General features: G+C 39.1%; 1 protein-coding gene across 1 annotated transcript in view; it reads right to left on the bottom strand.

The window, feature by feature from the left end:
• Positions 1-24,680, bottom strand: part of NKAIN2 (sodium/potassium transporting ATPase interacting 2) — a 2,790,781-nt gene extending 2,766,101 nt beyond the window's left edge. The window contains exon 1 of the mRNA XM_044073873.1: positions 24,548-24,680. The gene's annotated coding sequence lies outside the window, so the exon portion shown is untranslated. The remainder of the gene's footprint in view (positions 1-24,547) is intronic.
• Positions 24,681-26,964: the final 2,284 nt, after the last annotated feature.

Genomic DNA, 26,964 nt, shown 5'->3' with positions numbered 1-26,964 from the left:
TCAACTATGTTTGCTACAGTTTAGTTGAAAGTTAACAATTTCTGACTTTTACATATAAAATGTTCTATTTAATGACCTGCAGCATTTTAAGAAACAACAAAAGTATAGGGTTTATTAAAAGTCCTATTTGTATTGGTTTGACTATAACTATTTAAGTATATATATTTGTTTAATGTCAGTTACAACCATACCATTACCTTGTTTTACAGCAAAATTAGATTTCTTTGTATACTCTGCATTATGACTTTTAGAAATCTCCAAGTGAACACAAAATGGCAATTTCTAATTCACTAGGTACTGAAAGGTTCCATGCCACCCTTAGAAACTGAAGCCTGTTTCTAACACATGATGAATGTCCACAGTTAAAGTTCAATACGTTATTGGCTGCGGTAGGCATATGACATAGCCTGGACTATGAACAACTTTTGCTTTAAAAGCACAGACATACAATCACAGGATCATAGGAAGTTACTAGGCTAATGGCCCTAGGGTTCTTACAAGCCTAGTCAAATTCTTACCCATATTTCCACAATTAGCACCTATTGACCCTGTTCAAGAAGGACACAGGTGGAACCCCCAGGGTGAATTTATGGCCACCCATCCAATCGTTCAGATTTCATTTGTAGAAAACCAATGAGGTGCTCTGTTTTCCATGAAGTGGGAGTATGTTCCAAAGGTGTGGTAACCACTGGGAGAAAAATCTGTCCCTCCAGCAGGTTCTGTTAATGTCACATACCAGGTTAAGGCCTTTAGAGCAAGAAACCTGTGTACCATTTGACTTACAGATATGCAGTATTTCCAATAAAGCAGAGTCAGAGATTGCCTTATATGCAAGGCAGACATCGCCTCTGAATAGTCTGTATGACACATAATAAACTGACAGTGATTTCAGATGATCCCTATAGGATAGGTGGTGAAGACCTACATTTTTTCTTATAAGGAACCTTTGTGGTTTCTCCAATTGCTGCAGGTGTTTAGAAAGGTACATAACAAAAGGGGCATTGTGCTCAATTATTAGCCTGATGAAGGAAGAGTACAGGAAAGTAATTTCTTTTTTTCTGGAGGCAATGCCCTTGCTTATGAGATGAGCAATATAGAATGCCCTTCTTACCACTGTAGAGTCATGATGGTCAAAGGTAAGGCTGCTGTCAAACTGAGTGCGCATGTCTCTCACCACTGAGTGAGTACTTAAGGTGTTGCTATTGATGTGGTAGTTAGCAGGAACATCACTTTTACCGAAAGGAATGATAATACATTTTTTGTATTGAGTTTACGGTTATGACTTTGGCATCAGTCATTTATTTGTGTAAGACCCTTTTGTAGAATGTTGACATCATTTGGAGTCTCTATGACTGCTCCCAGTTTGCTGTCATCAGCAAACTTTATCAGAAACAGGACCTTTGTTTTTGCTTGTACTTCAGAGAAATAGATTTCAAATAGCAGAGTTTGCAGGACTGATTCTTGTGGAACACCACTGGTTACAGGTCTGCTGTTGGAAGTGGATTCCCCTATTTTGACTATATGAGTTCTATCAGTAAGTCAGTTAGCAACCCATCTAATGATATAAGGGTTGATGCCTAGTTGAGTGAGTTTATCAATGATGCCTGAGTGGGGGATAGTGTGAAATGCCTTGGCTAAGTCCAGCTAGGCTGTATGCACAGATTTCTCCTCGTCCAGGGCCTTACTGTCTCGGAGACGTCCACCAGGTTTGACAGGCATCATCTCTCTTTGATAAATCAAAACTGAGTAGAGTCAAGAGTTTGTAGATTACCTATATCTTTGCTGATAAGGTCCATGATGATTCGCTCCATGGCCTTGCAGATAAAGCTAGTCAGGCTAATAGGTCTATAGTTCCCACGGTCAATGGAAGCACCACATTTGTGCAAGGGAATAACTGTAGCTGTTTTCCTTTCAGCTGGTATGAAGCCAGTATTTAGACTATGACTGAAAAGAGTACGCAATGCTGTTGCTAATTCATGTTGGAGCCCATGTAGGATACAGCCTGGGATGTTATCAGGTCATATAGATGCTGTGTTTTTGGCCTTAGAGAGGGCATTTATAACCTGCTCTTAAGAGATAAAATGTAAAGAAAAGGTGGTAGTGATGTTAATGGGTACATGTGGATGGGACAGGGCAGTGAAGTTTTCACAGAACCTGTCAGACATCAGGTTAGCTATGTCCACAGGCTCAGTATATGTGGTATCACTAACTACCAGTTCTGCACAAATCTAGGCCTTTCCTTTTAAGTTATGGATGTAACTATAGAATGCCTTGTGCTTGTCCTTCATTGAAGAAGCTAATTTGTACTTGGAGTTTGCTCTGGAGTACTTCACAAGAAGTCTTATTTGCTTGTTTAAGCTGAGGAGGGAATATTTCCAGTTTAGGAGGGCTCACTTGTTCTTACTCTTAGACAGCAATTTCTTCCTCTTACTGTAAAGCCTGTTAATAGCAGTTGTCCACCAGGCATATTTGCTCTTCCTTGAGGAGCTTGTTTTGATCTTATCAGGTACTGCTGAGTCAATATAGTTATACAGGTGTTTGTATAAAGCTTTGGTGTAAAGCTTGGTCCTAGTTGCCAGTTCCATCTGAGGGAGGAGGCAAAGTGAAGTTATCCTGTAAGAGGATATAATCTGCTTTGGAGAAGTTTTTTAGCTTAGTTGCTGCTGCCCTGAGGTTAGGTCTGATAGTTACTTCAAATGAGACCAGTCTGTGGTCAGATCTCACTAGGCAGCACCTCACAGTGGGGATGAGACAGTGGTCACCCATATTGGTGAGCACCAGATCTAGGACATTGGCACCCCTTGTGGGGGTATCAGCCAGCTCATCCAGGGCATTAGAGTTAACATTGTCAAGGAACCATTGAGCAAATGAGTTTAAGTACGAATAATTTACACAGTCAATGGATGGGTAGTTAGTCACCCAAAACCATGGTGTTTGGATGTATCTTGATAGACTTGAGTAGATCCAAATACGCAGAATGGGAGTCCTAATTCATGGATGGGGTCCTGTAGCTGGCAATGACTTGAATAGGTATTCTACCAACTTTTAATTGCACCTGAAGTGTCTCCAGGGAGTCATACTGTTTAACCAATTTGGAGGTGTATTTATCTTTAATGAATATTAATACACTGTTTTCTTTAGTTTTCACACTTTGAGGTCTGAATGTGTAGAAAGAGGTGTAACCCAGTATGGCTGGGGTACTCTTCACAGTCTTGAACCAGATCTCCATGACTGCAGAAATGTTTGCGTTTTCCAAGGTGAGGACAGCTGCCAGTGAGTGTAGTTTCATGTTGAAACATTTAGCAGCATAACCTTTGTTTACATTGGGAATGTTGTTCTTCAAACACTGCCTAAAACTGTAACTATGGGATTGGCAAGAGCCTTAGCCAGTAGCCAAAATCCCAGTGGTAAAACCACAAACAATCGCCCAACAGAGCCAACAACACTGAATGAAATGTAGACTACAATCAATAAAATAGTTTTTCCTGCTGTTTTTGTGGAACTACGAGTGATCGGTGGCGTTATTTTTTGTTTTTACATTTCATTCAAAATCCCAGGGGTGACAGATGAAATCCATCTTTGGCAAGGCATCAGTGTCTGTCAGTCATGTTGTCTCAGGCTGACAGATAGTTGATCCCCATAGAATGACACCAGAAGCTAAGCCAATTATTGAAGTCAATAATTTTCTATTTGTATTGAGGCATTATTCTAAGTGAAGGTAAAATGAGGCTTACAGCTAGGGACATACCTGACTGAGACATATAATCTGAGAGATCAGTCATGTCTCTCTTTATATAGTCCAGAGAGGTACATCTCAAGTCGTTCGCACCGACATGGACTATGACAGAGTCATAACAGCATCTGTTTTTGAGAGGCTTGAGTGAATGTGTGATGTGGCGTATCCTGGCACCTGACAGACAGCTGAACATGACCTTTTCCTTATCCAAACTGGTGAGAGTCATCAGTGTGTCACATGATGGAATCACCCATGACTAATATGTTTGATTTTGTGTTTTGCCTTAAGGGTTTGACCAGTGAAACACTGGTGCATGAGCTATTATTTGTAATTTGTACTGCATAGGAATTATTATGTGTAGCATGCTTGTGTTTGTGTTTGGGAGGTCTCTGGTGTTTAGGTAAGTTTCTGGTGATGACCTCCACATATGTAGGTATGTGTGATGTGGGCTTGGATGGAATAGGAGGTGAGGTTTGCATGCTGCTCATTGTCATATGTACTGACTGATGTGTGAGACAGCATGGATTCAAGGTTCTTAATATAGTTGCATCTCTCTCACATGTTGTGTTTGTGTGTACTAGACATAGAGGGTTGTCAGTGAACATGAGGCAGTTGTTAAACTGCCTCAGGATGCCCATGTGTGCCAAGCTGACTGAAGAAACTGTGGGAAATGATCTGTCCATAGTGATAGGTAAATTTATTTGATCAGGAAAAGAGTTCACACTTAGGAGTGACAAGTGGGTGAGAAGTGTGTTGGTACGTCTGAGGCTAACAGTACAGCTGGGTCACATGAAACCTCTGGAGAACCATAAACAAAGCGTTAATGGAAACTTTAACAAACAATATGTTTGCATCTGTAACCACCAACTATAACCACCACTATGTGGCAATGCACGATGGAGTGCTACACGCAAACTAGTGCAAATGTGGGGATTCCTATTAACTCAAACTAACAAATAAGAATGCTATCTGTGAGCTCTATTCCAATCACCCTTGATTAGATAGGAACCAAACAGCACTCTCCTCACACAAAGGTGCAGAAGGGCCTTCACCAACAAAGGTGGCTAGAAGTTGATGCTCAGATATTACAAAACAGACCCATAAATAGCAAACTTGGATCTGGGTAGTGCTATAGCTGAACTAGTATAGTGTACAGTAAAATGTGACAAAAATAGTTCAGACAATTCAAACAGACATTGGAATGCAAATACAAATTAGAAGTGCAGTAATAGGACAAAAGCAGGCATTTCTAGTTACTTGGAAGCAATGGATGCCTCAGATATTTCAGTATCTCAGTGAAGAGCTGGTTTTAGTGCTCAGATAATACCAAACAGTCTAGCTTCAGCAAGTCTGAATATAGACTCTGCTACAAAATGCATAAGTGCTAGAAATTAAAAGTGCATAAAATCACAGTCACAACAGCAGAAGGTAGTTTAAATAATGCAGCAATTCACCAGCAGTTCCGAGCATAGAAGAATGTAGGCCACACTTTCCCATCTCAAGAGTCTAGACCACAAGCCTTCCTGATATAAAACAACTGGTATTGGAGCACAAATGCTTAAGCCAGAACTAAGCCACTTCAAAATAACTAAGACACTTTAGAATAACAGACTCAATAGACCTACAACCAGCAATTTCCAGCCAGAAGGGTGTAGGCTACTCTCTCCTGCCACAACAGTTTAGACCACAAATCCTCCTAATGTAAAGTAAGTGGTTTGGAACCCAGGTGCTTAAACCAGAATAAATACACTTAGAATAACAGGCGCAATAAGCCTCCACAAAGAATTTCCAGCTTAGAATGGTATAGGCTACACTTTCCCACCACAAGAGTCCAGACCACAGCCCTCACAATGTAAAGTAACTAGTTTGGAGCCCAGGTGCTTAAACCAGAACTAAGAAACTTTCAGAATAGCAGATACAAAGAGACTTCAACAAGCAATTCCCAGCTTAGAAGGGTGTGGGCTATACTCTCCTCAAAATATGATGCAATCTGTTGCCACCTGTACATCAAACATTCAACCTATATAACAGTGATTGAGGCAATTGAAAAAAAACTTTCTGTTTTCCAGAACTATCACACAATATCAGCAATCCATCAGCAAAGTAAACACAGTTCTGTTGTTGCAAACATCAGACATAAATTATAGCTTAGTTTCTTAACTCATTAACACCTTACTTATAGTAACACACACACATACCTTTACATTATAGAACACATTCAAAAAAATAGAAATAGGACTTCCTGTAAGCCCATTTCTTTTTATGCTGGCTTAAGGCAAGCAAGTCCAAATTCCTCATTAACAGTACCTGTTATTAAAAATTGCACCAACAGCTTAATCAATAAATGGTCTGCTTTGCAGAAATAATATGCATTTAAAATCTTTATATTATTACATTAATCAGTAGTGGCTTAAGAGTACCTTGCAACCTGTGCAGTATTCAAGCCATGGGTTCTTCACCCGACACATTTTTTGTGGTGAGATTATGCATAAAAACACAGGCCTATTTGGATTCATCTTCCTGAGATAGCAATATTGAGACTGCTGTCATTATAATCCATCAATGCCCATACCCAGCAATTACAGCCACTTGACCATGTGTACCTCAAATATTTGACTGAGATTAAAAACATGGCTACAATAAAGTGTTTTAAACTGGTCTACTGAAAGGCACAATTGTTCTGTAAAGCTAGACTAATGATGCTTAACTTGCTTGCAGGGTAATCCATTATCTTCAACAGACAGTCTACATAGTCAGCAAGGACCACTGTTGTCTGTGTAGACCTCAAATGTCTGACTATGGTAATAATAATAATTATGGACACAATAATATATTTCATTTTTTTCATACAAATGCATAGAAGCCAAGGTATTCCAACTGGTTTCATATATATGCACATTAGTTGAACAATGCAAGGTGATTTAAACTGATCAAATGGTTGCTTGCAATAACAGACATCACCCACATCCATGCAGCATTTATAGCCAGTTTGCCATAAACATCTCATCTGATTGTAGTAAAAATGTCTCTGAATTTTTTAGATCAACAGTTCTTCTAGGATATATATATATATATATATATATATATATATATATATATATATATATATATATATATAGTTATCTCTCCCGCTCTCTCTCTCTCTTATATATATATATATATATATATATATATATATATATATGTACACACACACACACACACACACACACACACACACACACACACACACACACAAACACACACACACGCATACACACTTACTGTATTAGTATGCATTTTCTGAAGGACAAGAAATGTGAAATTCAAATAAAAGATTATAATTATTTAGTGACTACAATTCTCAACATTTTGCCAGATTTGTTTAAGACAAATAAAGCAACATGAGACAAACTTTGAGATATTCTGCAAAATCATTGATAGTTCTAACTTGGTTTCACTCAAATAACACTCAACACTTATTTCATGGAAATGTCCACATATTCTATAAAGTCAAAATGTAAGCTGAGCAAAGGACAAGAAGTTAAGTTGTTTTTCTCCACAACAAGCCCCCTCTCCCATTTTTTGGCTAAAACCCTCAACACCTTTGCAAAACAAATCACACATTTTATGAGGTACAGACTGAAAATATGAGATGGTGTCAGGGACATTCTACAAAATCATGAGCAATTTTAAAATGGTTCCACCCAAAGAACACCCAGTTTGTAAATAGTCCAGCTTAATTCAGACAAATGCACATTAGTTCTGTAAGGCAGATTGTAAGCTGGGCAAATCAAGATGGTAAATTACAAATCAAAAACATTAGGCTAAGACAAGAACAAAATCACTGAGTTTCAAATTTGTTTCACAGAATGATTGGCCAGTGATCAAATATTCTAATCTATTTCATGCAAATGCAATCTAGCCCATAATGCCAAACTCTAAAATGAGAAAATGAAGAAAGCAAGCTGCTTTCTCCCCCAAAACAACTAGCCTTTTTAAACCAGGTTGCCTGCCAACACATTTAAAAAAGAGAAAGTCAATATCCCAGTTTATTTCACAGAAATTCATGCAAACCCTTATTGCCAGACTTCAAACTGAGCAAATGAAGAGGGCAAGTTGCTTTCATCCACAGCACAGCTACCACCTCCAAAAACAGAAAATATTCTCAATTATTTCACAGAAATGCACATTAATGTGGTCTTTAATACCAGACAAATGTAAACTGAGCAAATTAAGATGATAAGTTGCCTTCATCCAAAGCATAGCTAACAACCCTCAAAAAGCAAATATAAGTATTGTAATTTATTTCACACAAAACACATTGAGTTCCTAATGGCAGGCTTTAAACCAAGCAAATGAAGAAGGCAAGTTACTTTCATTCATATCACCATATTAAAAAAGAGAATAAATATTCAAATGCATTTCATTCACATGAAAAATATCCCTTAATGACATATATAAAACTAAGCAAAGGGAGAGGGAAAGATCCTTTCATCCACAGCATAGATACCCTCTCCAAAAACAGATGATATTCTAATTTCACAGAAATGTACACCAACCCAGCCCTTAATGCTAGACAACTTTAACCTGGAAAGGGCACATTGTTTAATCTACAGCACAGTTCTAACACTCACCCACAAAGAGAAAATAAATATTCTAATTTATTTTACAGAAAAGAACATTAGCCCCTAATTCCAAGCTTTAAGCTGAGTAAATAATTAGGGCAAGTTGCATTCATCCACAGCACAGCTAATGCCCCTCAATATAATAGAGATAAAATATGCTGATTTATTTTACACCAATATAAACTAGTTCTTAATGTTGGCCCTTTTACTCTGACCATATGAAGAGGGCAAGTTAATTCCATCCACAGCACAGCTACCCCATCTGTTTTTTTGTCAGCATATTAGAAAAAAGTATTCCAAAATATTTTACACAAATGCATACTAGCCATAAAGTCCTGCCTTCCAACTTAGCAAATGAAGAGTACTACCCACATTAATCCACAGAGCAGCTGATTCCCTTAAAAAATCTGGTTGAGCACCAACATTTAAAAAAATACTTACCTTTACACTATTAACATTAACAAACATTAATAGCAAGATATACATTTTAATACAAATGCAAAATTTCTGTTTATTGCTATCTCAATGAATCATGGGACAACAAGAAACAGAAAGCTGCACTGTTTTTGATAGGGTTAGTGCAGTTGCATATATTTGTTAATATGTTCTTTTAAGTAATGAGCATTTTTTTTAGTTAAAAAAGCAATAAACAGCACTCAGGCTGAAGAGCATCACTGGCTTATGCTGCACTTGCACAAATGAAAGACAGTGCTTGTATATAAAGGTACATCATTTGTTTGTTATAATCAGTACACAAGCAACAGAAATTTCTAGTCTCCCACCAGGACACAAGTGCTCCTCAGCAATTACATTCTGCTTGCCGAGCACACTCAAGCAAATCTGCAGTCTGCAGCTACCACTCCACCCATACAGTATAAGAAGGAATCAGTACTGCAAACAAAACAAGGATATACATTTTGAGCCTCAAGAGCAGGAGCACACTCAAGCAAATCTGCAGTCTGTGGCTACCACTCCACCCATATAGTATAAGAAGGAATCAGTACTGGAAACTAAACAAGGATATGCATTTTGAGCCTCAAGAGCAGGGTCAGTCCACCCAGGCATTCTACTTGTATGTTTTATGAGAGTGAAGCTATTACATTAGCAGTATTTCTTAGTAGTTCTTAGCTTGCTAATAAAACTGACTGTTGTAGCCTTGTGCCCCCCCCCACTAGTACAGTAATCCTAACTGTCCAATAGACAGTATACATTTAATTCACATCCCTGTGAAGAAATTAACCAACAAGCAGCCCTCTCAGTGCTTTCTGCCTTAGTTTGTATCACTTGGAGCCCCACCTGTTTATTTGCATCTCTATACATTCCCCTTCATTGCTAATGTATCTTCCTACTTTAATCTGTGCACAAACTGGTTACTAATCAGCAAGTCAATGTGAAGACACACTCCCAACCTTAATAAACATTGCTGTCTCTTCTCTCCTTCACTTTACAGGTAGTTTGAATTATTACTTACCCCCTCTGAGGCCTTCACTGATTTCCACTGATTGCCTCTCTGGTTTCTTTGCATTCCACCTGGTTTACACCCCTTGTGCTATCTCCCTCCCCCAATACAAAGTCTATATTAGAATCCTGCTGAGCATGGAGCCATCTTTAAATTTCTAGTCTCCCACCAGGACACAAGTGCTCCTCAGCAATTACATTCTGCTTGCCGGTAAGCCATTAGACCTCAGAAATTTGTTTTAAAAGTGTTCAGATTTGTAAAGTAATACTTACTTTTTTTTGTCTTGGTTGGCTCTGCCCCGCTCCGTTCACCCTCGCTAATGCTTGGGCTCTCTCCACTCCCCTGCCCTGCCCCCTATTCCCTCTTCCTCCACTACCTCTACATTTATAGTAATCACAGCCACACCCACAGCTCACCCTCACATCACCTCCACCAATCACAGCTCCTCAAGTCATATCACATTATACCACACCAACTTGCTCCACACAAAATACTCCCAATCACTCTCATTCCCACTAGGCATTTTTTACATCACCCACACTACTTCCCCATCCACATATAGTGCAACCTTATAATTCCTATTCAGACCCCCCCACCTAGAAACAACTTAAACTTTATAACCATGACTATCACGCAACTAAGTCTAGTCTGTCTTCTCATAATTCTTTACAACACCACAAGTTATCACTCTAGCAATATCCCTAAACTTAGTAGCACAACACTGCATTATGCACTCTAGTATACAGACACCACACATTATAATAATATCTGCCCACAGTTATTCAAGAACTACATAACGGACCAATTCAGGACTAAACACATATGCTCTCATTCCTACTCCAAAAAAACACAATACTTTCTCTCACTCCTCACCAAACTCCAACATCCGTATAACCATTTTAACTCCAGACTCACCATAAGTGGGAATATCCACCCCAACCCAGGCCCAAATCCATCCTGCCCAACTCAAACTGCTCCAACACAAATGTCAGAACATAACATCCCCACTTTCTTCATCCCTGGGCAAATCAACAACAGCAGCAAAACCAACCATCTTTTAATGCTAAATATTAATATTAGAAGTATCAAAAATAAAATACCTAAACTCCAGGCCACAATAGCACACTGCTCCCCAGACATAGTTGCTTTAACAGAAACCTGGCTAAATAAAAACATAGCTAACTCAGAAGTTCTCCCTACCGGATACAATATCATTAGACAAGACAGACCACTTCGTAAAGGGGGTGGAACTGCCTTACTGTACAAGACAAACTTAACTGTCCATCAATTACCAAACTCCTACCCCTCCCCAATAATTAGGACATACTTATCTCACAACTTCAACTTCACCCTAAAAAGGTCATCACCACAATTGTGATCTATATTCCAACTGGTAATACACCTGCTAGCCTTGAAGACTTCTTATCCTGGTGTTCTTCCACATACTCACAAGAAACCCTTATTCTGGGGGACTTCAACCTAGATTGGCTCACCTGTATATCAGAACCACCAAGTAATCTAATAAATCTCCATGGCTACCAGCAGCTAGTCTAAATTCCAACTAGATGTGATAAAAAATCTAAAAGTGAATCTATCTTTGACTGGGTCCTAACTAACAACTCCACATTGTACCCTCACACAGGCAGTCTCCCAGACACCTTAAGTGGCCACAACATAATATACTTTATATGAAGTAGAACAAGCATATGCAAACCACTAACTATATATCCACTAGAAACACAAATAAATCTCTCCTGAGGTCCTCAACACTTTACTGTGTAACTGTGACTGGACCCCCCCCCCTAAAAACCCTCCCACTTGACCAGGCTGTAGCATATTTCAGAAAAACATTTCTACAACACCTAGACACTGTCGCTCCATTGCGCAAAATCAAGGTTAGAACCTCTACAAATCCCTGGCTCAGTAAAGAAACCAAACAAATCCTCAAGTCCAGAGACACTGCCTGGCTTTACTATCAAAAAACAAAGAAACACAAAGCCTAACTAAGTACCAAGAACTGCGCAACCATGCTAAAAAATGCATTAGGCTGGACAAAAAATCCTACTACACAACATTACAAACTAAATATCAACACAACCCGCAAAAATTTTGGAAAAATGTAAACCAGCTACTAAAATCCACCCAAAAGGCTACCCCCAAACCAACCACCCTGACACTAAAGTTCCCATCGAAACACAATTCAACTCCCACTTTGTGAACTCAATTCTATCCTTGGTATCACAGGACAGTTCCTTCCTCACTATCCCCCAACACAAATAACACTAATACAAGCTTTACCCTCAAAACAGTTTCCACCACTTCAATCAAAAGCATGCTCTCCAAACTAAAAACCTCATCAACAGCAGCCGACCTACTCCCCAGCTATTTCTTGAAACTCACAGCAGATGCTATTGCTATCCCAGTCTCCACTCTCATAAACAGATCAATTGTTGAAAACTATGTGCCCAAACTCTGGAAAATATCCTATGTTACACCCATACATAAAGGCGGGACCTCCACTGAACTTAATAACTACAGACCCATTGCTTTACTCTCCCCTGGCCAAAATCCTAGAAAAATGCATCCATACCCAGATGCTAAACTATCTCCTAGACAGCAACATCCTGTCACCTACTCAGCATGGTTTCAGACCTGCCCATAGTACCACTACAGCCCTCCTCTGCTTCACAGACACAGTAAACCGTCTCAAAAATGAAGGCCTACAAGTGTCAACTCTTTTTTTGGATATGTCCAAAGCATTTGACACAGTCTCACACCAAATCCTGCTAAACAAACTAAACCAATATCATCTATCAAATTCCACTCTTACCTGGTTCCAAAGTTACTTAACTGACAGGTACCAAGCTGTGAAATGGGAAAATTCTCTCTCTCCTCAGCTGCCCGTAACTATAGGAGTCCCACAGGGTTCTATCTTAGGACCACTACTATTCACAGTCTTCTCAAATGACCTCCATACCTCCACACAGCATGTATCTATAATTCAGTATGCAGATGACACTACCTTAATCTATGCTGCACAAAACATTCCCACCCTCCTGCAAACAACTCAACTAGCATTCTCTGACGTTGAAAACTACCTTACCAAAGCCCAACTTATCCTCAATCCAAAGAAAACTCAGCTTATGATTATAACCAGTTCTAACAAAACCACTAACAGTCAATTCGCTATCCACTCCACTAATTCTACTCCAATTGCTCCAGTGGCACAGGCTAACCTATTGGGAATAACCATAGACTCCCACCTAAAATTTGATAGTCATCGCAACTTAACTATTAAAAAAGTACATGCCAAACTGGGGTCGCTCTACCGTATCAAACCATTTCTTACCAACAACACAAGATCAGCCATTGCTCGCTCCCAACTTCTATCCACCCTACTCTATGCATCTCCCATTCTGACTAATCTCAACAAAACTGAATTAAGCAAAATGGAAGCCTGCTATAACAGAATTGCCCGCTTTGCTGCAAATTGCTCATATAGAACTCATCACTGTACTGCTTTGAGACATCTCCACTGCCTTGAACTGCCCAACCTCCTAACCTACAATCAGCTCTGCCTCTGTCATTCTATCTATTACCTCCCCAATAAGTGTCCTGCCCTCAAAAACTTAGTACAACATCACTCAGCCAAAAGGCCTCTTAGATCATCAAGCAAACTACTACTAGAAGTCACCAACAGCTACAATAGCTTTGGAGATGCACTATATAGTAGTTCAGTGGCTAAAAAATGGAACTCTGTCCCCACAAGCATTCAAAACACATCATCCAAAGCCTCCTTTAAAGACCTCATCAGGCAACATCTCAAAAAAAGTTGGCAGTGCCATGATTGCTCCCCAGGCTAGTGAAAGCGGATAACACATATATACAAAATCTAGAGCACTTGATAATAGTTTTCAATCTTACTCACAAACACTGGCTAATCTACAATGAATGTACTTTACCTGTGTACTATGTATGTATTCTACCTATGTTCCAAATTTCAGCTGTACACCACAAATTTATTAATTACCTTTATTTTTAAAATTAATATTTTTTGTTTGTTCTCTCCACTGTAACTGTTTATGTGCCGCATACCACTGTAAAAACTTGTCTCCTGTAATTTGTGTGTATACCGATCATGTCTAAATAACTAAATGTGTCTGTAATTTTTCTTTGTGGAGCTTTTCTCCCCGGGCTTCTGCTGGAAAAGGGCCTTTGCGGCTCAGTCAGACACCCCGGTTAACAAATGTAAAATAAAATAAATAATTAAAATGAATCAACTTATCTGTAAAACATAAGACATTTTTTAAAAAAGATATTTTCTTTCCTGACCATGCCACCCCTCAAAGCTGTGAGCATTGGGCAACTGCCCAAATTGCCCCTATTTTAATCCACACTGACTATAACATATTATAATGTGCATAAAGCCAAAGTTATAGTTTTTTTCCAAACATTCACAAAGAACTTTTCATATCTTGACATGACACTTTTATTCAGACAGATTTCAGTAAGAAACTCCTCTCTGAGTGCTTGAAATATGATATTTAAAGAAAGACCAACACATATTTATGTAATCAATAAGATAAATAGCACTGAACATTTTGAAAAATGCACAATTTACAGTGCAAACATCAATGATAGTTTTTTTTCAACATCATTTAAGGTTTCATCTGCTGCCATGGAAAATTTAGCGAGTTATTCAGTTTGAAAATAATAACACACATATAGAAGTATTGCATATCACCATAATTACTAGCAAACAACTTGCAATATCTCTACTATAGTGCACTTATATGTTTTCAGTAACAATGTGTTTCACACCATATGTCTTAATAGCATATAACATATAACATATATTTCTTGGGAATATGTTAAATCAGCGAATGCTTAAAAAAGTGAACGCTGATTTATCAACCCTCTTTAAGTGAAAGCTTAAATTCCCAAACACTTGGAACAGCAATTTTTTTTCCCCAGGGAATAAAATCGCTGTTCCACAAAAAAAAAAAAAAAAAAAAAAAACACTTCAAAACAGAAAATAAAGTGGCGGGCTTCACCCGCCACATCGCCGATGTGGGGGACTGTGCCTACACCCCTCCTACTTAAATATACCAACTCCGATATCGCACCACAGTGGAGGAAATCTCAATGTCCCAAAAACGGCCCAGTTATTTTTTTTCCCTGGAAAAAATTCACTGTTGCAAGTGTTCGGGATTTTAAGCTTTCACTTAAAGAGGGTCAATAAATCAGCGTTCACTTTTTGAAGCATTCACTGATTTAATATAGACCCTATTTCTTCTGGAACCGCAGCAGAATTGTTTGGAGGGACAGACACATCTCACAGAGGATGCCACTGCTATGCAAAAGAGCCTTCATCTACATAAAACAATATTTGTCCCTGTATATATTCAAACACAACTTAGATCTATGAATGAGAAACAGAAACACCCATAGTGCCTTTTTTAGGCAAGGCTCAAAAGACAAACTCATTGCTGTAAATAGCACAAGTGGAGTACCTCAGGGTTCACTCCTAGGACCTCTCTTGTTTGGCATCTACTTCTTTGAAGTACAGGCCAATACTAAGGGACTCTGGCTAACAAAGTTTGCAGATGACTGCAAACTGGGAGCCATTACTGAATCCCGAAATGATGTGGCTACACTACAAAAGGGCCTTACAGAAAGAGATGCTTGGTGCCAGAGCCATGGGCTCAGACTCACTGCTAAGAAATGTATAGTTATACCCTTTGGGAAAAAAACATGTACCCATGAATTACCACATAGGTGGCAGGACACTAAACACACGCAGGACACTAAACACCAAAAGTGTGATAAGAGACTTAGGGACACAAGTGGACAGTAGTCTCACCTTCAATAACCACATCACCGCAACAGTCAGGAAATCATTCTATGTGGTACACCTCATTACTTAGGGATTTTCATCCAGAAAAATGGAGATCATTGGCCCACTGTACTCATCCCTCATTAGACCCATTATAGAATAAAACACCTCATTTGGTATGTACCTCTCAAGACATTTGCAACAACTGGAAAGGCTGCAGAAATACCTCACTAAAAGAATCACAGGCCTAAAGGAGATGTCCTATGCTGACTGCCTTAAAAAACTCCAGCTATAGTCTTTCACATATCATCTACTCTGAGGCGATCTCTGCTTAACATACAAGGCCATGTAAAACCCAGAGCTGCTGGACATGCTACACTTAAAGAAATCCCACTCCCTCAGAGCCACACGCTCCAGGGATCTAAACCTTGTTATCACAATAAACAAAACATGCTGGAGGGATAGGTTCTTAACCCAGAGACTCCCCAGACTCTGGAATAGACCGCCCATACATGTCAAGCAAAGCGCCTCTTTGGCCCTCTTCAAAAGGAACCTTGATGATTGGATGGGAGAAAGGAAATTCACCCCGGGGATCATGTCAGTCACCCTGCTAGACAGGAGTCCAGGGAAGTAAATAGTGTGGGAAGAAATAGCTAGGGAATTGTTATGGCTAGGCTTGTATAGGCCCTAGGGCCGATAACCTAGTATCAACCTATGAATCTATGAACAAGTACAAAAAACTGAGGGTAATGCTACTCAATGACAGAAGTCTAAACCTCAAAATGCATGCACTCGAGGCACTCCTCAATATGGAGAAAATCGATATATGTGCAGTAGCAGAAACCTGGTTTATGGCTCCAGAGAGCACCCCAGCACTACCAGTCTACAACCCATACCATACATTTCAGCCACAAAACACAACCGAAATACAAAAGGCGGGGGCGTATCCATATTCATCAAGGATAGCCACACCTCCAGGTTAGTGGCACTGCACAATGCTTCAGAGATCATCCACGTGCAACTAACAATGGGCAATACTGCAGTTCAAATTGTAGCTTGCTACATATCACCCTCCATGTCCCAGGACCCCCATTCTGCACTTCTGGAAACACTGGGAAACATAAAGGTCCTACCAAACAACCTGATATTGCGTAATTTCAATTACCCAAACATTAAGTGGGAGAACTACTCAAGTACTAACACCCTTGCCCAACATTTCCTAGAATTTATAAACTCAAATGCCCTGGATCAACTGGTCAACACTCCCACCAGAGGTGACAACATATTGGACCTGGTCATCACCAATATGGGTGACCGGTGTTCCACACCGAGATCAACCCCTTGCTGGTTAGATCTGAACATAAACTTATCACTCTGGATATCCACATTCCACTCCCACCCCCGGTCAAAGAAACCACTGTGAAAAGCTTTTCAAAAGCAAACTTCTCATTACTTAAGACCGAGGTGGAAAGTTTCAAATCACCCATGCTAAATGGTAATGCTGCCCAAGCTGCAAAATCCTTTACTAATGCACTCTACGGGCACCTACAAGAATGCATGGATCATGCTATCCCAAGCAAAATGAAGACTCACTCCTCCAAGAAAAGGAAACTGGTCTGATGGACCCCTGCCATAAACAAGCTATACAATAGAAGGAGGAAAAGAGTAAAATCCCAAGAAGGGAAGACATCCCTGATCAGTATGAGCAAGGAACTATGATCCCTCATAAAATCATCCAAGGCAAGCTTCGAAAGAAAAATTGCCAAGAACTCCAAAGATAACCACAAGACATTCTTTAGCTATGTCAATCTAAGTGGCAATTCCCAGATCTGCTCGGAGTTAGTGCAGGATGGCACAAAATACACTGAACCAACCAATATTGCCAACATCCTGGCAGGCAGGTTCAGTGCAAACTTCACTCCCCTCTCACCCCCAAAAGGGCCCATAACCATACCAGAAGAATGTAGTGCCGCTGAAATCACAGACACTCAGGTTAAAACAGCCCTCTCCAAAGCCAAAAACACAGCATCAATGGGACTGGACAGTGTCCCAGACTGCATCCTACATGAGCTCAAAGATGAACTAACCCCCTCACCTAAACACACTTTTCAAAATCAGCCTCTCCATAGGCTACATGCCCATAGAGTGGCATACAGCAACGGTTATTCCACTCCACAAAGGTGGAGCCACAACAGACCCCAGGAACTATCACCCCATAAGTCTGACTAGCTTGGTCTACAAGGCTATGGAGCGCCTCATCATGGATCTCATTAACAGAGACATTGGGAACCTCCAAACACTGGACCCTACCCAGTTTGGCTTTGCTAAAGGAAAATCATGCCTCCTTAACCTAGTGGACTTCTTTGAGACAGTTACCAAGGCTATAGATGAGTGAAAGGTGGTCCACACAGCCTACCTAGACCTTTCAAAGACCTTTGACACCATTCCCCATTCTGGTATTGTAGACAAGCTCACCAGCTTCTACATCATGAGATGAGTTGCCAACTGACTCACGGACAGAATCCACATGGTAAGAGTTGCAGGAGCTAGGTCTGACTCTAAACCGGTTACAAGTGGTGTTCCCCAGGGCTCAGTCCTAGGACCCCTCCTGTTTGGCATATACTTCTCAGAGGTACAGGTAAGCACAGGAGGACAATGGCTGACCCAATTCACAGATGACTGCAAACTAGGGGCTATAATTGACTCTCCGGCTGACACAGACATCCTCCAAAAGGGTCTCACTGAGACAGATACCTGGTGTCAAAACCATGGCCTCAAGCTAAATGCCAAAAAGTGCATAGTCATCCCCTTTGGAAAAAACAAAGTACTCACATACTACCACATAGGTGGTAGCCCCCTAAATATGAAAGATGTAATAAGGGATCTGGGGATCCATGTAGAAAGTAACCTCTCCTTTGATAATCACATTGCCAAAGTGGTTAGAAAATCTTTCTGTGTGGCCCACCTAATCACAAAAGGGTTTGCATCCAGATCAAAAGAGGTCATTGTGCCCCTCTACGTATCACTCATCAGACCCATCATAGATTACAATGCCCCATTTGGGATGTACCTTGCAAGACACCTGCAACAGCTGGAAAGCCCACAGAAGTACCTCACCAAGAGCATCACTGGCCTCAAACAGAAGCCCTATGCAGCTCGACTGAAGAAACTCCAGCTGTACTTGGTTGCATACCACCTACTCAGAGGTGATCTCTGCCTGACATACAAGGCCATGTCCAAACCAGAATTGATGGACATGCACCACCTAAAGAAAACCATATCCCCTCAAGCCACATGCTCGAAGGATCTAAACTTCACCACAACAATAAATAGGATGTGCTGGAGGGATAGATTCCTGTCCCAGAGACTTCCCATGCTTTGGAATAAGATTCCAATCTACATTAGGCAGAGCTCCTCGCTAGCACTCTTCAAAAGAAACCTTGACGAGTGGATGGGAAACAGAAAGTTTACCCCGGGAATCACTGCAGTGGGTCTGCTGGACAGATGCACAGAAAACTAATCTAAGGGGGCAGCAAAAGCCAACACATTCTGGCTAGGCTTATAAATGCCTTTGGGCAGATAGCCTAGTACCTACCTATGAAGCTAAACTTTACCCCAGGACTGCCCACTATACTACTAATGGACAGCTGCAGTTCGCAAATTATTTATCCCATGCATGGGTTCCTCAAATTGTCTGTGGTATAATCCCAGTTTTTCTCACTAGGGATAATACATAATTATCAACTATGGAATGATTCAGGCCAGTCTCTAACCAAATGGGATTGTTAGTTTGTGAACATAAAATGGAAAATTGGTTAGGCTCAAATGGCCCACAATGCCAGCTACCTTAGTACTAACCTATAAAACTATGAACCTATATAGTCATATCACTTATGAAAATATGAATGTAAATATGAAAACTTGAATAACATGACAATGAATCATATCTCCACTGCAAGACATCATAGATTAAAAATCTTAGTATCAGTTTGTTATACACATCTTGCCCTTTTTTATTCTGCCTGTTTCCAATTGGAAAGCCACTTTGTTAAGGAAATAGCCCCCTCCTAAAAATCAAAGTATCCCTTCAAAGGAAGCCATAAAGAGTTAGCTCTGTTAAATGGAAGTATACAAAAATGGTTTTATAGGAGTGAGTGAGTTAAAAAAGAATAAAAGTACAAACATAAGAGAGAGTGATATAAGATTTTGTAGCTGGTCCCAAAATTTGGAAATAATACTGGCCATTAAAGGAAACATACTGTTTAAAACAAACAAGTTTAAAAAGCAAAACAATCATTTCTACAAATCAGTACTTATATAAATATGTATTTACCATACCTGTAGCTTTCAGTCTGTCTTGTGTTCCACTACTAGTGCCAAAAGGTAATTGAATTGCCATCATCTTTCATCTTAATTCCATTCTCTTTCATCCAAAATGATTTTGAATCTGAGATGTACTCATAAGTTATAGCTAAACAGAGTTAAAATAAAATTATTTACAGGCTCTAAAAATGAGCTGTCCTCTGATCTGTTTTGCCAAAGGAAAACCTACTGAGAAGTTTGATAAATGAAAGTAGCTTTAGATGATGGCTTATCTCATTCTGAGAAAGTCACTTAATGAAACAATACACCCATGTCAGCCCCAGAAAGAGTCATTTTTTTCTTGTGGTAATTGGACATACAACATATTAATCAGTAAATAAATCACTAAATTCTTCTTGTCACACCGCTTACTAAAAAGCCATTTGATGTGTCTAGTGCCCTAATTTTTGTCTAATAATCTTATGAAACAGCTTTACATGTATTTTAACCATAGCTGTAATAGCACTAGTGCTATGACACTCCAACAATCGTTATGGTAATTTTAATAAAGAGAAATGTTGGCTTAATGAAGTTTCACAAATATGCAAATACTTATATTCTGCATTGTATAAGTAACTATGCTACATTATAGTTCCACAGTGATTGCATTAAATAAATAAGAAAAGAATTAAGAGTAACAATAAATATACAAATGAAGTGCAGTTTCTGGAAACACCAGTGCAAACATCACAACCAGGCTCACTGGTCTTTAATTTTCTAGGTACCAGTGGGCAATGTCTTTTGGGCAACACTGCAGTGACAGTCCCAAAATCAGCTACTCTACACCTTTCCTTCAGGAGCAGATTAAAGACGCTAACAGTTTACATACTACTTAAAAAGTGGGTGATTATTTGCTATGATCGTGCTTCATTCCCCCAGACTTTGAAAAGTGCAACAACCTACAGTAAAGCTCTCTCTCAGTCACTGTTTTTTTACTATGTACCCCCCATTTAAGTGGCTGTGACAAGCAATGAATAAAGAGTCGATATACTTCTTTTACATGGCCTTCTTTCTTTTACATGCCTTGAACCAAATAAAAGCTGACATAATTCTCCTCTAACCGTTCTTTGTCAGGTTTATTCTTTAACTTCAGTAGTATATTTAAGCAGTCCCCTTTCTTAATTGTATGTATCTGTCATAAAATTTCACATGCCTTGCTATGTTGGCTGTTTTCATCACCTCAGTCTTTCACATAATGCAGTCCTGTCCTATCAATTCTTCATATTAGCTCCTTGCTTCAACAGGTATGTTGTCACATGCAAACACAATTTCAGGACACAGGAATTCACTGCTTGAGGCAGATTGAACTTGCATTTTTTCATTTTCCATCAAACCAAGTACTTTACTATTTGTGGCTTTGCGCACTACTCCCAGGATGAGAACCCACCTTTCTTTCTGTTTCTATTTCATTGCCAATCTCTCTTTCAATTACCCTGAGTCTTTCATCTTTTTTTATACCTGTCTCTTTCTCTTTCTTCCCCACTACAGTTCTTCCAACTAACCTATATGCAGAATCATCTCCTACTAATACCCCCTTCTTACACACTTCATCAGCTTACCTGTCTAATGCTATCATAACCTCTCCACTATCAGAACTTTATCTACCATTGCTTCTCTTGATTATTTCTGCCTGTACCCTTCCTCCTCCTCCTATATTTTCTGTTCCTGCTCATCCTGCCTCATTAATGTCAATATACATATTCTGAACCTCTGTGCATTATCATTGCTCTTGTATCTCCAACTATTACATGCTATGTCTTTGACTTATTTAAACATAATCCAACTTCTAAAATATATATGATAAATGTTTTTACTATTTGTCTCAATACTAACTGCAAAGTAATGCTAAAAATGTTTAATTTTTATTGTTGTTTGTTGTAAATATGTATTTTATATTGAGCTTTTCTCTTTGGGCCTAAGCTGAAAATGTGGCTTTTGTCCAGTTGGACCATACCTTTCAAGTGTCCAGATTTTTTCCTCATATTTTTGGTCTGTTCCTTATAAAAACTGTGGTTTTCTGGCAAATCCTTGAGGATTGAAGTCACTAGATAATGACAGACATTTAAGTTTCAGACTTCATTATAAGTTGGTAAGAATCATATTTAAAAGCTGTCCCTATTTTTGTGCCTTTGCCCCTCATCAGTCTTGACTTTGTCCACATTTCTTGAGCTAAGATGTTGAGAGGTATGAGTTGGACTTTCTCAGTAAACAAAAGAAAATAAGTTAATAAATAAATAAACAGTAAATAAGCAAATAGTGTCGTATAGTATGACCCAGATGTTGGATAACTAATATTTCATTATTATGTGACTCATTTTTACCAACTTTGTCATTCCACAGTTTCTCCATTATTTACTCTCACGTTGAACAGTATCATGATTTGTTGACTTGCTGAGTTATGATTCATTGATAATTTTCATTTAAAGGAAGCAAGCAAATTAAAACTATCAAATGGATTTACTGCAATCATTGACACAAAATAACCTGATAAAAGCAATATTTCATGAACAGGAGTAAATAAAAACTTTATGTTGACTTTATGGTTGGGATATATAAACAAGCATGATGCAGGCATCTTTTGAGGAAGTCACTGTATTAACAGCTGAATAAATAACCAGATTTTTATAGGAAATTGAGTAGCATTGTCTAACCAATGAAAGGACTGCATAAGAAAGCAGCAGTATAGAAATAATGAGATAAACAGAACTAGGCTATCCTATGGCTGGAAGTGTGCCACAGTGTTGCATGTGGCTGATATAATGCGCACCTAAGGTAAGGCGTGCAAATGCAGCCAAGCAATATCCTGTTATGCTTGCAACATACTGCTGAATATCTGCATGTAGCACCTGTCCAACATAGGAAAAACAGCATACCAGCCAATAGATACAGCAATGTGGGTGTGCATAGTAAAGTGACAATCTTGTTCACCATGTAAATGTGATAGAAATGGGGTATGTAGAAAAACAGAAAACATGAGAGCAGCAAAAAGATGGAAACGCAAAAGGCCATAAGGTATGAAATATGTGGGGTTGGAAAAGGGATCTCTAGGCTACTATATGCCTCAGAAATTATCACAAATATTTAGAAATCTGAACTAGCAAAACCCAAAATTCGCTATAATAAAATTTCAAAGTTTGCTACAGAATTAAATTTCAGATCTCATCATTGTTTGGCTTTAAAACAATTATTTTGGCTACCAAATCGACTTGCTTATAATCAACTCACTTTTTGCCCACTGAATACTAAATCAGCCAGAAAATATGCCAGCACTTCAAAATCTACTAATACACAACACCAATAACAGAGTATTGCATTCCGCTAATCAAACTTTCTTAAATATATCCAAACGTAACACTGCAGCTGGAATCTCACTTTTTTCTAAAACTGCATAGCCAAAACTTGGAATTCCCTCCCATTAAATATCAGAACAACTACTAACACTTCCATTTAAAAAAAAGAGAAGTAGAAAATCTAGAGGCATGGTGATTTATTGGATGGAGTGAGATTATGTTCAATAAAATAATGATATTCCAGTAGAAATGAATGCTATAAAGATATAAAAGTAGAAAAAAGAACAGGCATTTGAGCAAAACTGCTAATTTAAGTTGCATGAGTTTCCTTATGTCCAACCCTTATTCTCTAAGTTCCAGTTTACTACTGTCAAGTATCTTATGAAATATTACAATTTTCCTTTAAAAGCCACCATGGTCTCTCAGGTCAGATACAGCCTGTCATTAGCATAAAAGTAACCATGGGCATCATCTTCATCTGCAAATCCCCCCTCCCACCAATTTCATTCAAATGGAAGTATTGTTGTGTTGCAAACGTATATATCCTGAAAGAAAAATTTCCTTTTATAACAGAGAAAATACTTGTGTCTTCATGCATATAAGTGGAAACAGTGTGAAATAAAGTGATCTTATCTTATTTCCATGCAACAGGAAACAGATTTTCTGACATATTACAGTACTTGCTAAATATAATACTGATTTTTAACAAGTATCTCTAAATTATGCTAAAAACTTATGTGTTAGCTAATAATGAAAAGCAAAAAGTATAACTGCAAGGGTGGACCAGCATCACCTCATGCTCTCTCTGTAGGAATCATGGACGTATTAGTTATACTAAACAACAACATTCAAGTAAACAGTGACAGTTAAGCACAAACAAATCCATTACAAAAGAAACAAATGGATGCTGAAACACAGCAGGGGAAAATAAAACCACACACTTTTAATGACAAATAAAATAACAGGGAAAGAGCTTTCACAATTATGAATTGTTTCATCTGACCATGGTCTGATGAAGAGATTTATAATCAGGAAAGCACTTACCCTGTTATTTTGTCATTAAAAGTGTGTGGTTTTATTTTCCCTGCTGTGCTTCAGCATTCATTTTTTTATATATTTTATATTAGTTATACTGCCTTTCATTTAATTTGTATATGACCATTCAAGGGCACAAATGTTCCTAAAATGTTATTCACTAGACTGGAATATAAATTTCAACATATAACATGAAGAAAAAAATCTAAGAGTTGTACTCACTCCTATGATATATTTCAGCCGAAATTGTGCAGCTCCAAATGTTCCAAGAATAACAGCAATAATGTGCACAAAATTAGTGATGATTGGTGCCCACTGGAATCCAAGGAAGTCAAATACTTGTCTTTCCAGTCCAAAGACCTAGAAAAGATGTAAGGCGTATAATCATATAACTGTAGTCATCCAAAGGCTGAGTTCAGTATGAAACACAACAAGCTTATCTGGCCAAAATTAAGACTGCATCTAGAAGATATTATTAATATTAATCGGTATCATAAGTAATCATGGGTCTATAGGCTGCTTTTCCAGAATCACACACACACACACACACACACACACACACACACACACACACACACACACACACACACACACACACACACACACACATACGAATGTCTGACACAGTACAGTAATGTTATTGAGGCAGTGACTTTCAAACTGAAAAAGACATGGTTATGCAATTAATTGAACCGGATGGTCATCCATACAAACAAGAACATGTTTTCTGGCTTTTGTCATGCTCACATGTCCCTGAGGATCACCATAACTACAACAATTTTTTCCACACTTGCCTTATCTTGTGTAGTATAGCACTACTCTTGTGTTGAGTTGTAAACTAACTTGGTAATATTTGGAAAAGGTAAAAATGGGCAAAGGGAAACAGAAGCACTTATGGGAAACTAATATTCCTGTGAAAATCATAGACACTGAAACTGTTTAACACATCAGATCACATCGGTTGCAGACTGACTGACATAATATTGAAATTTACGTACCAAGTACTGAAACTTTTGAAATTTGCCAATGCATAGTCCAGATGCATAATTTGCTGCTTAAAACCCAGAAACATACTTTGTTTCAACGTGTCACATTCTCACCTCTGACCCAAAAATAATTATTGTAGTCTTGTTTTACTTTTATTAAACTTGACATGTTATTCATGATTATTGTATTTCTTTATTTATTCTTCTTGTTTCCCACATTATTAGTGTCATAACTTGACATTTATCCTTTTGGTCAGTCCTTTGGTAGCAAGTTCATAGGTTGGTACTAGGCTATTGGCCCTAGGGCCTATACAAGCCTAGCCATAACAATTCTCTGGATATTTCTTCCCAAAATATTTACTTCCCTGGACCCTTGTCTAGCAGGGCGACTGACGTGATCCCCGGGGTGAATGTCCTATCTCCCATCCAATCATCAAGGTTTGTTTTGAAGAGGGCCAAGGAGGTGCTTTGCTTGACATGTATGGGCTGTCTATTCCAGAGTTTGGGGAGTCTTTGGGTGAGGAACCTATCCCTCCAGCATGTTTTGTTCAATGTGATGACAAGGTTTAGATCCCTGGAGCATGTGACTCTGAGGGATTGGGATTTCTTTAAGTGGAGCATGTCCAACAGCTCAGGGATTAACATGGCCTTGTATGTTAAGCAAAGATCGCCTCTAGTAGACGATATGCCACAGAGTATAGCCGGAGTTTTTTTAGATGGTCAGTATAGGGCATCTGCTTTAGGCCTGTGATTCTTTTAGTGAGGTATTTCTGCGGCCTTTCCAGCTGTTGAAGATGTCTTGTGAGATACATACCAAACAGGGCTTTGTACTCTATAATGAGTTTAATGAGGGATGAGTACAGTGGGACAATAACCTACTTTTTACTGGATGAAAAGCCCTTAGTGATGAGGTGTGCCACATAGAAGGATTTCCTGATTGTTGTGGCGATGTGGTTATCGAAGGTGAGACCACTGTCCACCTGTGTCCCTAAGTCTCTCAAAACACTTTTGCTGTTTAGTGTACTGTCACCAATTCATGGGTACATAGTTTTTCCCAAAGGGGATAACTATACATTTCTTGGCATTAAGCTTGAGCCCATGGCTCTGGCACCAAGCATCTGTTTCTGTAAGGCCCTTTTGTAGAATATCCACATCATTTGAGGATTTAATAATGGCTCCCAGTTTGCAGTCATCTGCAAACTTTGTTAGCCAGGGTCCCTTAGTGTTGTCCTGCACTTCTGAGAAGTAAATGCTAAACAAGAGCAGTCCCAGGACTGAACCCTGAGGTACGCCACGTGTCACTTGTCTGGAGCTGGATTTGGAGTCGGCTACTTTTACAGTCTGGGTTCTGTCAGTAGTGAGTTTATCTATGATTCCATAGTGAGTGATGGTGTTGAAGGCCTTGCCGAGGTCCAGATAGGCTGTGTGGACCGCCCTACCCTCATCCACAGCTCTGGAGACTGATTCAAAGAAGTCAATCAGGTTCAGGAGACAAGATCGGCCCTTCACAAACCCAAACTGGGTGGGATCCAGTGTTATGGTTGCCAATGTCTTTGTTTATAAGTTCCATGATAATGCTTTCCATGCCCTTGCAGATCAGGCTCGTCAGGCTGATGGGACGGTAGTTCCCAGGATCCAAGGTGGATCCCCCTT

This window comes from Protopterus annectens, chromosome 1.part1 (genome assembly GCF_019279795.1).
Source record: "Protopterus annectens isolate FY-2018-M chromosome 1.part1, PAN1.0, whole genome shotgun sequence".
NCBI classification, from domain to species: domain Eukaryota; kingdom Metazoa; phylum Chordata; order Ceratodontiformes; family Protopteridae; genus Protopterus; species Protopterus annectens.
Note: the sequence above shows the minus strand (reverse complement) of the source record. Positions and strands in the feature narration are given on the sequence as shown.